Below are 14,003 nucleotides of genomic sequence, written 5' to 3' on the forward strand. Positions count from 1 at the left end.
AAGCTGGGGTGAATCATTTTGAGCAAAAAGACATCCTACGCGTAGGATGTCTCAAGGCAATTTTTAGGTTCAAATGAAATTCTGAGCATACCATTGTGTTGCTGGACTTAAGGGGAGTCTCTGGACCAAATTTTGTTAAATTCTGAGCATATAGACATCCTACGCGTAGGATGTCTCTAGTCTAGTTTTAGGGTCCAACTGTACTTTTGACCATACAGGAGTTTTCACAGTGTCACAGAGATCCCAAATCTTCTTTTAAAATTGAATTTGGACTCATTTTGACCAGTCTAAACTGCATTTCACTGTTTTGGCCATAACTTTCACAAACAGTATTGGATCGGAAAAGTTTTTATATCAAAACGTAGCCTGAGAGCGGCTCTACAGATCTTAGAGCAAAACTTGAACTATATGCAACCATTTAGGTCAACTTTGAAAAAAACATCGTTTGAGGCCTCAAAATACATCCGCAAGTTAGGGGTGTCTGAAAGCGACAATTTGCGAGAATTGTGACGAAACGGTTGCGATTTTGGACATAGTTTTGACTTTTCCCTAACCAAAGAACTTGAACACAGTGGACTAAGTCTACTTGAACCAAGCAAAAGCTCTTAAGCCCAGAAATCATGTCTACCGTAGATTCAAACGCAGCTTACACAAGCTTGGAGATCCCGACGATAGAGGAATATCCTCCCACAATGGATCTTCCAAACTTGCATTGATAAAGATCCATCTTGTTGAGAGAGTTTGGATGATTGGTTATGAGAGTGAAGGACTATATAGATACATTGACGACAATGAGGTCAATCTTTATAGGTGCTCAGATCCATACCTAGAAGAGATAGCGGATTACAAGCTCTTATATGTCTACACATACGGAGTCGACTGTCAATGGAGATCTATAGTTGTCGACAAGTATGGACGAGAATACAGAGTTGTAGAAAGCACAAATCCACAGACTGTACTAGAAAGAGGTGGATATTTGGTCAATGAAGACCACAAATGCCTCCACCAAACACGAGAATTCCTATAGGAATTCCAAGAAGAGAGCCACCAGGATTCCCTTCAAGAGCGATAACGAGAGAAGGATTGGGAGAGTCTCTGGTTAGACTTGTAGACAATCGACGAGTTAGACCATCCCAAGTCCAGAAATGGGTAAACAAAAAATACTCCGGAGATAAAGATCCAAGAGATCACGTAACGGCTTTTAGAAGAGTGATTAGAGCAGAGGAAGTTTCAGATTTTGCGACACAGTTTGCGGGATGTGGATTGACTCTAGAAGATGATGCAGCTACATGGTTCGACTCGATGGAAAAATGGGATTTTGAGACCCTAGATGAGCTGTTTGAGGAGTTTATTGAAGAATTCTTGCCAAAAGGCATTGCTCACAACACGGTCTCACAAATCCATAGATTCAAACAGAAAGAGAATGAATCAGTACGCAAAGCATCATTACGGCTCAAGAGATATGTTAAGCTCTGTCCGAGAGCGGAATTGCCTACGCAAGCATGACTGATGTTGATCTTTATCCAAGGAATGAGACATGCGGGCCTTCAGAAGGATCTGCATATGATAAGGAGGATGACGCTAAACGAGTTGATCAAAGAAGCTCTTTATCTAGTGGATAACTGTGAGGCTTACAAAGAAAAGGACTTAAAGAGTCAAGGAGATGACACATCCTCTCAGCACGGTGTTTCAGAGATAAATGAGTCCATTGCCAAGCCAACGGCACCTATTGATCAAGAAAAGCTTATCGACGACTTGGTCAAGAGGTTGATTCCTCTTGTAAGGTCTGATTCGGGAGAGCCGATGTGGTGTGAAATTGAAAGAAAATGGACGAACCATACGGGGGAAGAGTGCTATGATAGCATGGAAAATGCTAGGGAGAGGTATGTACAACCTGTTCCAGAAGCACCTACTCCACCTAGATACATTATGGAGAATGCGTCAAGACCAGTAGGAGTTTTAAGGCCACAGCTTGTCTTAGGACAACAACCTCCGCTGCCAGGTGCTAGAATGCAGGTAGACATGAGATACATGCCAATGATGGAAGCATCAAACAAACCAACGCCAGTACCAACTACAATGTGGTATAGCAACCAAAGTGAGTACTACCCTTCGGAGCAACAAAATGTGAGAGAAACACATGGAGTGGTGAGGCCGGTACAACCTCCACCTCCTGGGTTTCAGTCGAAAGAAAGAAGGTATGAAATGGACGAAAGGACATTGAGATTCATTGAAAATAGCGGCTTATCTAAGTCAAAGCTTGCTTATAGCCAAGAGGAAATGCTAAAAGAATCTCCTCAACCAGAGACAGATTGTCACAAAAGTCGTGACAACCACTTTGTCAAACAATGTCCTCATACGGAGATCACTGAAGTAAATGCCTATTGTCTTGAGTGTGGCATCACTCACTTGATCCCCGATTGCCCGAAAAACCCAAACCAAATCAGGAAAATCACGACAAATGTATTAGGGATTGTTTAGCTACCTAGTAGCTCAGAAAATGAAAATGTCGTACCAGTTCAAGTGGTTACGAGAGCACAAGCTCAAAGGAAAGCTAATGAGAATCCAGAGACAAAGAACACGGAAAGTGACATGAGTCCAAAGACAGATGATGGACCAAAGACAGATGCACCTAGTTAGAAAACCAAGAGCAAACGAAATAGTTGGAAAGCTAGAAAGACTAGGATGAAAGCACGTAGGGAACGAGAGCAAAAATCCCTAGCTGAGAAGCTTACCGAAGCTCAAGAGAAGATAAAACAACATGAGGAAAAGGAGGCACCTTCTCTTACATAGATGGTTAAACCTCTAGAAGAACCATCCACGCATGAGAAATTGAGAAGTGCTAGTTCAGGAGGATCTGTGTTGGCAGAGAAGGTTAATGAGACATTAGATGCCCTCTTGAAAGCCTATGATGTGAGTCTCAAAAACAACTGTTAAGGCGGTTACACCGCTAGCGGAAGCTAAATAGCGAGAACTCAACCAACAACAAAATTTGTCAGACGAGGATGAAGCTTGACCCGCAGGTGCATGGAAACAACTAGGTGGGTGTCAAATCACCTACTCGACCTTCTAATGACAATCACTACTAAGGAAATCAAATCTAAGTTCTAGAATACGCAAGTGACTGAAATCCGTACTACGAACGAATGCTATACGAAACAAGATCTAGAATCATTGAATCGATCTCAAACTCAAGGGGAAGTCTATACACTAGGTAAGAACAACACCCTAAAGACTTGAACTGCAAAATCAACCTATAACCACTCCGTGCGGTAAACGCGTATGAAGACAGGCCGAAAAATACAGGTGATCGAAACTTGACTCCGATGGTACTAATGTGTAGCTCTACTCGTTGTGGTTCTATAGATATGCTGTACGCTCTATTCCGACACACGAGTTGGAAGAAAACTCACACCGAAGCTCGTAGGAACTTACCACACATAGAAGCCGATAGCGCGCACTCTTGGTATCAGTGCGTAGCTCTCGCCGTTGCTAACACAATGGCGGTGTCGCTTCTCCAATGGCGGCTCCGTAGCTCGCGTAGCAAGTAGATAAGACTCTCTCTCTCTCTCAGACATAGTCACGGCGCTCAAAAACTCACTTTGATTAAAAAACTGAATCCCCTTTTAGGTTACAAAACTTTGGCTTATATACCTCAGCCTTGGAGGTGATTACAAGCTGGAAACTCAATTGAGTCCCGTTACTTAATGAATGGCTCAATTCAAAATCAATGTCGGAAAGACATTTATTACAATCAATGGTTACAAAAATGATGAGTGTGAGCAAAAATGTGGGTGTGATCCTCTGCTGGCTCAACACTCCCCCCCTCCGCGTTCATGTCGTCCCTGACATGACTTTTATGCTTGGTTAATAAAGTCCTGTCGTCTTGAGCATTTGCAAATGTGATTCGTATCGTAGGTTGCCGATGGTCAAGGTTGGGCCGAATATTTTGCTTTCGTGGGTGAAAAAGCCGGTGTAGAAAGCTTCTTCGAATGTTTGCATGTGGAAGCTAGGCAAAAACATAATCCTTTGGTATAAGAGGTGTAACACTTTTGGAGAAGGATGCAATGAAAGATCGTACATCATATCAGTCACCGTGTCGGCCATCGATAGTAGACTCGAGGTCGTGGCTTTATCTGGCGCGAACACTTCAATGCAAGCTAAGAGAGTCCTGCAGATTTTCTTGAGCATCTGACATGAAAGGTCAGGAGAGCCAGTAAAGAGCTTGATGATGCCCGTTAGGGTTTTCACCATGTAGGCTTTACCTATTCTCTCTCCTGCCTTTGGTCCTGGCATCCTGGGATAATTAAGCCAATTTGGCTTCTTTTCTGCAATCCTGCCATGCTCTTTCCAGTTTCTGACTCTTGGCACCGGGCAGAAGGTTGCATCCTCCCGAATCTCCTCTAGTGCCTCCACCAAGTAGATGAGGTAGGCTGGGTATTTGTTCAACCAACCTTTCCTCCATCTAGGTTGTGAATCTACTATCTTCTTTGATTGTTCCTCCTTTGTGATGTCGCCTTCGTAAAGAGCGACATACTGCTCCTCCTCTATTCTCTTTTTCGTCTTTAGCACTTCAAATTTCATCAAAGGGAAAGGCAGGCTGGGTTGCATCTGCTGTTCATGGAGCACTTTTGTGTCAAGTCCCTGAAGTCTAATGGAGATTAGGAGTCTCCTCTCCCATTCCATTTCCGCCTTGGCACTCTCCTCTGTTGACTTTGCTATTTGGTCATGGAGCCTTTGTTCTTCTTCTTCAGAGATTCCTGAAGTCGAGGCCACCTCGTGAACTGGGGCTGGATCTTCAATTGTGGTTGCCTCTCCAGTTTCTGGTAGCTCTATGGCTGCTCCACCTGATTCTTCTTGTGGTGTCTCTGTCTCTCTTCTTTGTTGCTCTTGTAGATCTTGGAGCTGTTTGCGGAGGGTCTCATTCTCTGTTCTCAGTGTTTGATTTTCTAAAGTGAGCCTCTCCTCTGCTGCCAATGATCCCTCCGCAATGTGCAACCAATCTTAGCTCTCTTTGTAAGCTTCGGACCTGGTCTTCCAGAGCTGGTACAAGAGCTCCCTCTTGTTCGGTTCCTGCTCTGCTAGCTCTAGGGGTAGTACTGAGTCTAGTGATTGTTCTTTCGTGGAGCTCGACTCTTTCCCTTAGATCAATGAGCTCATCTTTAGCCGCCTCCAAGTCGTCTTCCATCCGCTCCCTTGCTTCCTGTGCACTTGTTACTTCTCTTGAAGCCTCAGCTAGCTGGAGTATCAAGCCGTCTCTCTCGTTTTCCGCGTCGTAGAGTGATGCTTTATGTCTTTCGGATTCATTCATAGCATCCTCTAATTTCCTCTGCAACTCGGTTTCCCTTTGTTTGGCTGTCTCAATCTCCACTTCCTTTGCCTTGGATCTTTCTTTGATCTTGCTGAGCAGTTCATGCACCATGTGCATGTCTTTTTCATCTTCATCTGTCAACTCTAAAGCTTTTTCTGCCACCACCTCCACTGGCTTCGGCTCTTCTAGTACGTTCTGCTCGTCCAGTTTCTCTTCACTCTCTTTTGTACTCTTTATTTTTTCCTCTGTCCCTCTCCGATCATCTTGTTTTTGTAGGTGGATCCCATAGACTGCCTCAAGGGCCTCTTCTTCAGTGTACCCTATCGCTACCAGATCCTCATAATCGTTTTTCTTTTGCTGAATTGGATCTATCTCCTTTTCCTTGGTCCCGGCCTCCGGCTTTTCCATACCAGCCATGTCCATCTCTACTGTGGTCTCTTCCACAATGATTTCCGTCTTCTTCGGGCTTGGTACATCAGTAAAGGAGGGCTGATTGTCCTCAGTCATCTTGGCTTTCCCTTTGTTTGCTTGCCCGTCTTTCTCTTGAGGTTCAGTAGACTCATCTACTTTCTTCTTCCCCTTGTCGTCCTTTTTCAGCTCAGCTTTTAAAAGATGTACTTCCTCTTCAGTGCATGGCTCGACAGGTTGCTACTCCAGTATAGCCTCTGACTCCTCATAAGCTCTAATATATTGATCATATTGATCAACATGTGGCCTGGCTGAGCTAGTTCCGACTTTAGTGGGGTTTGGAACCCACTTTTCTTCAAAGTCCCCCTTTAGAGCTCTTTTCGCTCTAAACTGCTCCACCAGTCTTTCCATTCTTGCCGCTTTCTGACTTTTGGTTTGCTTGGGAGCAACCTTCTTCTTTGCTTTCTTCATAAGCGGCTCATCCACATCCTCTTCAGGTTCTGAAACTATTTCTAGTTTCCTGCGTGCTCTTGTGGACTGTTAACCCTCACGGCACACGGACACCCTATCGCCTACGATGGACGTGTATAATGTATTTGGTAGAGTCAGGTACCGGGCTTGTCGGACCAATAGGGAAAGGTAGAGTGATCGCCGATGAGAGGCGCACTTTAACTTGGACATTCAAGGGATTAGTTGGTTAAGCATGGGCGCCCAAGTGTGAATGGGGTGAGCTCCTATAAAAGCCAACTAAACCTAATTTTTACTCATTCTCTCATTTGTGCAATTGAAGAGTGCTCTTGCTCCATCTCCATCTTCTTCTTCTTCACCTCCTTGTGTGTGTGTGTGAGAGAGAGAGAGAGAGGGAGAGTGTGTGTGCGATCGAGCATTACGAAGGCACGACGGCGGCGAAGCGGTTGAGCGCGGCACGACTGCAGCTTCTTCTTCATCGCGGCGAGGAATCCACCACGAAGGCGAGCGTAGAGCGGTGAGTGACACACCCTTTGTTTTCTTGAGCTTGCTAGTTTAGGCTTGTTGTGTGCTTGGAGCCGTCTGTGGCTCGCACACGGTGTATTGGCAAGTCCCTTGCTTCGACAGTGCGGCAAGGAGCGCGCATTTTTGGCGCCGCTGTCGGAGATATGCCCTACACTAAGCTCGGTTAGCACTTTACGCTTCCTTGTGGTGCAATTTCTATCATAGGAAAGGCAGGGAAGGAGTGTGTGGAGATTTCTGTTTTTTGCGTTTTCTGCAATTGCTGTCAAGTTTCAATTTCTGCTATTGTCTGCGTTTTTTCAATTTCCGCAATTTCTGCATTTTCAAGTTCGGCGTTTTCAATTTCTGCAATTTTCTGCATTTCTGCGTTTTTTTAATTTTCTGCAATTTCTGCAATTTCTGCGTTTTTTCCTGCAATTTCTGCAATTTCTGCATTTTTCCTGCAATTTCTGCAATTTTCTGCAATTTCTGCATTTTTTGCATACCTGCGTTTTCAATTTCTGTATTTTTTGCACAAAAAAAAAAAAAAAAGTTTTTTATTTTTTCTCCCAAAAAAAAAAAGTTTTTTAATTTTTCTCCCAAAAAGAAAAAAAAAAAAAAAAGAAAATAAAAATTCGGAAATAAAAAAACGCGAGTGAGCGGGCGGCGAAATTTTTCGAAAATAAAAAACGTGACTCTTAAAACGGACGGACGGGTTGGTTTGTATAAAAGATAGATCGGGATCGGGATGATTTTCCCAAGCCCAAGCCCAAGCCCAAGCCCAGGCCCAGGCTTCAATCCTCAGTTTTATGATATATACTAGACTCACTCTTATATATATACCCTACTCCCTCAAGAGAGAATGAGAGCATGTGGGACAAGTCCTCCACTCTCCTCCTTTCTCTTCCCACTTGCACCCTTAGACTTTCTAGTTTGGGCCTAGTTTCCTACTGGAAATTGACAGTTTTAGGGATTCCGAGGGCATAGAGTGACCAAACGGAGGGCTGTAAAGCACGGCACGACCCTCTGACCGATACGCTCGTTTCGAGCTATCACACGGCCCATTCCACGACACGCTCTAAAAAATCTAGCAAAAAAACAAACAAAAAACACGCTAAAAACTAGTCACAAGGCCTCCTAGAGCAGCTTTTTGACACCTTAGGGTATCAAAAGCACATGCACTTACGCTCTGGGCGGGTGCTAGAACACGAGCATATTGAGGGTGCCTCTGTTCATACAGACACCCATTACCCATCCACGATAAGCTCTAGACCCTCAGCGGGGACACAAGGTAGCACCACCCAAGACCCTAAAATAGCCGCTAGTGATTCCTCCTCCGACTCAGAAATCATGGAAGCATACCATACCCAAAACACTGAGAGAGAAGGCCATGCACCTCCGGAAGCTCCACAGCCTAGTACTAGTATGTTTAGCCGTTTCATGGAAACATTAGGTAGAGCTACTCGCTCGGAACCTGATGCAAATGAAGCACACGAAGGGGGTGGGGAAGTGGAATCTCCTTTCACATCGCACGTGGACCCCACACCCCCAAAGAGTGTCCATGTGGATATCCTACCAACTTCTTACCAAGAAGGCCCTGTTGAGCTGCCTCCTTCAGAAGTTCCCTCTAGAGTACCGTTGGTGGCAAGTAAAACCACGGGGAGCAACATTGCTTCTACCTCACAAGAAACCGTTAACACGTCGACTCTAGAAGGATTGTTCATTAATGATCATTGGACATACGACCTCCACACTGAGGTGTTGACGGATCTACACTCTGGCCACGCCTACCATGTAGGATGGATAGAGATTGTACAATCCACCTCTAGTGCCACGAGCATCGAAGATCAACAGAAAATGATCTGTAATGTTATCCATGGCATTATTCAATTAGAAAGGCAAAAGCGAGGGGTAAATATACTCTCAACTGGCCCCATGAGATTTCTGGATACGAGCAAGGCTCAACAGCCTACTCTATCACAAATGGAGACTCCTCTAATGAGCCCCATGGACCCATCTTACGTCATTTCACTTGGGGTCTCTATGCAATCTGAGCCTCCGAGCGACAACTTTAGCTTCCCTAACTTGGCTCAACCCTCTATTAAGGAAAACCCAGTGCTCACTCCAGGGATAAGCCTGACAGAGAATGTACCGATGACATCTACGGTTAGCGCAGTGCCACTACCTAGTGTCGTAGTACTTAATATGGGGCCTCGACCGTATGTGCCTCTAGCCCCTTATGCACACATGGCCCCCACACCTCCAATTGTACCACTTGCTTATGCTCCTCGAGTGCCGCTCCCTAGCCCTTATCCGAGTGGACCTATGCCCGGTTATGTTCCATATCCTGCATCATCTATACATATGCCAAGACCGGTACCCGTTCCTCTCCCACATATGATTCCAAGAGTACCTCCACCGGCCCTACCTCCTCACATAGGTGACTTGGCAGCGTTTGCTCAAACCATAGGTCGATCTATCGCGGAAAATATGCGTCATGCATCTGATAGAGAGCCTAAAAGTAAGGCAGTACAAATTGCCAAACTCACGCAAAAATTCAATGGGGACGAAGATGCTAGGAAACACATTGAAGTGTTTGAACAAGTATGTGATTCCTTAGGGGAACGCAACGAACTACATAAGTGCAATGGCTTAAGCTTGACATTAAGTGGGAAGGCTGGAGATTGGTATAGGACCCTAAGGGTGGACGAGAAAACAATCTACCCTACCCTTCGAAGGTTGTTTCTAAAGGAGTACATACGAGAAGGTGTGCTTTGGGGTGTAGCATCTCAGCTACAGAAGGCCGAACGTAAGGAAGGAGAGTCAGTAAGGGACTTCATTAGTCGTCTAAAGCACTTAAACTCTCGTTGCCCTGTAAATGAGCGCTTCAACAATAACCAACTGCTTGATCGATTCATTCGAGGGTTGAGGAATGAAGGAATCTATAATGGACTAGTGATTAGAGGTATCACAACCTGGGAAGATGTCACTGCCAATGCAATCCAATTAGAGGACAACTTGATGATAGCAGGCATGAGGGTGTCTACTGACACGAGATCCACTAGCTCACAAGCCATTGAGTATGAACCCATGACTGCAAAGCCCATTGCCAATGAGCCAAAGGTATTTGAGACATTCTTGACAGACCTCACCAAGGCAATCCAAGAGTCTCTTAAGGATAATCGACCCCCTCAAAATAGTCACATGTATCCAAGAAGGGAGCAACAATGGTGTTCCATTTGCTTAGGTCCACATAGCACTAGTGAGTGCCCTACGTTTAGAGTAAAATTTAATGGAACTTGCAACGCATGTGGTAGGTATGGTCACCAAGCTAAGGATTGTTTAATGATCAAACGTATGATGGCAAATAGACCACCTGTAGCCTGGACGGATGCACCTCGAGCTCCTGTATTGATGCCTACTCCACCTGTTGAGCAACTACCGCAACACATGGTCCCTAGATCTCAAAATGTTGTACAAGCTACACCGTTACCACCTCCTGTGCTAGGACCGCAGCCCCCGCATCCAAGAGTCGCCCCTATGAACCAAGTGGGTTGCGAGCCATCAAATGCTTATGCAGATGGTTGTGAGGAGGAAATAGACACTAGTATTGCCTACGGACTTGATACATTGGAAGAATGTCCTATATACTACATGGAAGATTGTTGGGGACAAGTCAAGCCGGTTTATCAAGCTGCTGCTCTCGCATCTAGAGGTCAAAATATCAACACCCAGGCTAGGAGGCCACCTCTTCAATGCTACGAGTGTGGTGGACCACATCGAGCAGCGGAGTGCCCTATTAGGCTGCAAAAGAATGCTGCTCAGATGCAAATGAATCAAGGGAGCACGTCTGCAATGCCAATACTCACATGTAATCGTTGTGGCATAGATCACTTGATTGCCCAATGTCCCTATAACCCAAATGCGCCTAAAATCACACCCCTGAATTTGGTCGAAATTGCTAGTGTGACGTCGCCAATACCACCCTTCGCATTCGCTTATGCGGTTACACGATCCATGCTTCAAGGACCAGGACATATTCTCGAAGAGAGAGATACCGCGTCAGTTATCCAAGCAAAGAAAAAGAAGACACGAAGGAAGAAGTCACAGAATACGAAAAATTCAAAGCCAAGTTCCAAAACAAACATAGGAACAGGAGATGACCCCGTGTATATGAATGACCTCGAAGATGATTCAGATTCAGTCGAGACAATGGAGACTAGAACCAATACCACAAAGGGAAAGACCGACAAAGAAAACCGTAACATGGAACCAAATGAAAACCGAATAAGAGAAAACCATAAAGAGCCTCTGAAAACACCACAAGTGTTTCCAAATCCAATCCAAGACCCCCAAGATAAACCGCAGGGGCAAAACGGGAAGAATCGTAAAAAGAAGATTGGGACGTACCCAAACCCAATAGACGAGATTAAGCAGGTGAAACATCTAAGAGGTTTAGTGGAGGAGACTCAAAGGAAACTAGAACCAGAACCCATGCATATCAAAATTCATGACACAGTGTTTCCCACGCAAGTTCATCCACCCCACATGAACCATAGACCGTTAGCCATATCTAGTATCATCCAAGAAGGGAGTGAGGACAGGACATCAGAAAGTGAGCATACACCCTTCTTGTTGGAAAGGATGTTTAACGAAGGAATACCTGATCCCATTGAGGAATATGAGATTCCATCCTCACCAGTTCCTAGTCAAGGACCTACACCCTGCAAAACGCCAATGAATGTTGCCAAACTAGTGGACTTCATGTCTTCTGAGGTCCGAACCACGATCATAGCAAAGCTGTATGGAGATCCTGAGTTATTCCTTGCACTTCGAGCATTCCTTAACGGAGAGCTACGAACGGGATTACCGCAGTTTGCGCAACCAAATAGGCCTGACTCGATTATGATTGATGAGGAAAATCATGTGCAATCACTTGACTTAGATGGACACGAGTCTGTGATCGAGGTACCCATTAACGAATTAGGGCAGTATTTTGAAGGCGACGAGTCTAATGCGACCCTACCCATCACTACCAAGGGATTAACTATAAAGGGAATTCTTGATGGTGGTGCGGGAGTTAGCATCGTTACAAAAGATTGTTGGGAATCCATGGGAAAACCCCGCCTCAGTGTTACTAACATTGTGGTAAAGATGGCAAATGGTACCATAGCCAAACCTATGGGGATGCTCAAGGATCTTAAGATCAAAGTTCTAGGACACAAGGTACGACATACGTTCATTGTAATGGATTTCTCTAAACACCTTATGTCATATGAAATGATTTTAGGACGACCATTCATGAGGGAAGCACAAATGGTTCACGATTGGTCTAAAAATCATGTCTATTTGCAATTCCAAGACTCTGTCCTTAGAGTGGATTTGGTGACTGGTAAGGTACACCCCTTAGGGAGTAAAACCATTATTGATCATCGCTCTGACACCACAGTTCACTCGGCCCCACTACAATATTGTTACACTTGTAAGAAGGATACAGACATTGGCCAAGATTCTCCTTACATGGATGTGTTACCGGGTATGACGGAATCAGACAATGTGGATTGGGTCCACCTAGCATCAACCATAGACACTTGGGGAAATAGGGGGACGACCTGGGTAACACCTGAGGGGGATGAAATGCCTATACCCTTAAATATGCTACAAGCAATGCATATCGCTTCCGACAAGACTCATCCTAATGTAACGAAGAAAACATACAAGTGGGTTCCTAAAGCTTCTTTAGTGACCATAGCTAGTGCAAAAAAATAGAAGCCTTGTAAGAAACGTACCACTCGCTCCAAGAAAAGTAAGAAAATGTTGCGATGGATCCCTAAACGACTATTGGAAGCCCAAGGATACTATGAAGGAAATGATCAAATCTGGGTGCCCAAACGTAAAGTGTACTCTTACCTGTCACCTGGCCCAAGTGAGCCCAATGCCGTAGCTCCAAAACGAATCAATGATCGTGGAAAGGAAAAAATCACAGAATGCTACACACCCACTCCCGAGCTAGTTTGGGTACCAAAGAAAGAACGATTTGTTCCACCTAGCTCAGGAAGGGGGGAGTCCCATGAATCTTCTAGCTCCTCATGTAATACATCCATAGAGGTAAAAGCTTCTACACAGCCTCCATCTATAGTAATGGACCTCCATGAAGCTACAAAAGAATCCACACCTCCCAGTGTTCAAGAATCACCTAATGAACCACTTCAAGTTCGATCCTGGGAGAGTACCTTACCACCGTTGCAGCTTGACAAGGCACCTAGGGTAATAAAAAACTACTGGCAAAAATCCTCACCTATTACCAACTGGAACAATTGGTTTCAAAGGGTGGCAAGCTCATTTCAAACGGTATGATCTACCCAAAGAAGGGGGGAGTGTTTGTTGACAGTCATCATTCATTTGTTTCCCTCTCAACCTTTTTCCCTGACCTCTCAATCACCAATCTTAGGGAATGTACATATAAAGCTTTATACTCACAAAAAAAAACAAAAAAATAAAGAGCAAGAGCAATTAGCAAACGAGTATGCACATTAAAGTCAAAACATTGACTCAGACCTACACATGTCACATTTGGTACAGTGAAACAGAAACCTATGCCATAAAAAACCTTTGATCCTCATCACTTGAGTGATGGAGGGTAGGTAAGATTAGTACGATAGGAGTGTTTCTGTTTTAGAGTTGAGTGATTAGCAAAGTTCTCTTTTCCCACTGATGTGCCTCCTAGAGGTATTGTTTGTGTTTCATAGTGTGTACAGGAGCGTGTTGCTATTGATAGGATTTGGACCTTCATGGAACCTTCAAACCAAGCGCGACCATCAACACAAACAGGTGTTTCTTATCCATTAGCATTGCCCTTATCTTTTTTGCATCCATGTTTGTCTGCTTTGATTGTGATTGGTAGCATAATATTCAGTGCATTTGCTTAGTATCAAACATTTAATTCAATGTAATGTTTTGTCATAATCACTTGTCTAGGTTTAAAAATCAAGCAGTCCGACTAAGCTAGTTTGACCAAGTTAGGTGTTAGAGATCTTCTCTTAATACCATGGGGAATGCCTTCCTAATAAACAATGGTTACTTAGGTTCTTAATCCGATTTAGGCAGCATTGTATGAAATGTACTAGGGCTTTCTAGTGGGCTTAACCCTAGTGACCTTTAGCTTAAGTATTATAAAGGGAGTTTACTAATGTGAAAAGACCTTGGGGGGTCAAAGAAAAAGTAATCAGTCAGGCGATGATTTCATGAGAAATTCCTTTTATGGTAGCTTAACTACAAGGTTTTCTAGATATAGCCTCTAGTCAGCCCTCGAACA

At 44.4% G+C, this 14,003-nt stretch overlaps 1 pseudogene; it reads left to right on the plus strand.

Moving 5' to 3' along the window:
- Nucleotides 1-9,709: 9,709 nt before the first annotated feature.
- Nucleotides 9,710-13,045, plus strand: LOC147460713 (uncharacterized; annotated as a pseudogene).
- The last annotated feature ends 958 nt before the right edge of the window (nt 13,046-14,003 follow it).

Source organism: Adiantum capillus-veneris, chromosome 3, assembly GCF_014529385.1.
Source record: "Adiantum capillus-veneris isolate H3 chromosome 3, ASM1452938v2, whole genome shotgun sequence".
Lineage (NCBI taxonomy): Eukaryota > Viridiplantae > Streptophyta > Polypodiopsida > Polypodiales > Pteridaceae > Adiantum > Adiantum capillus-veneris.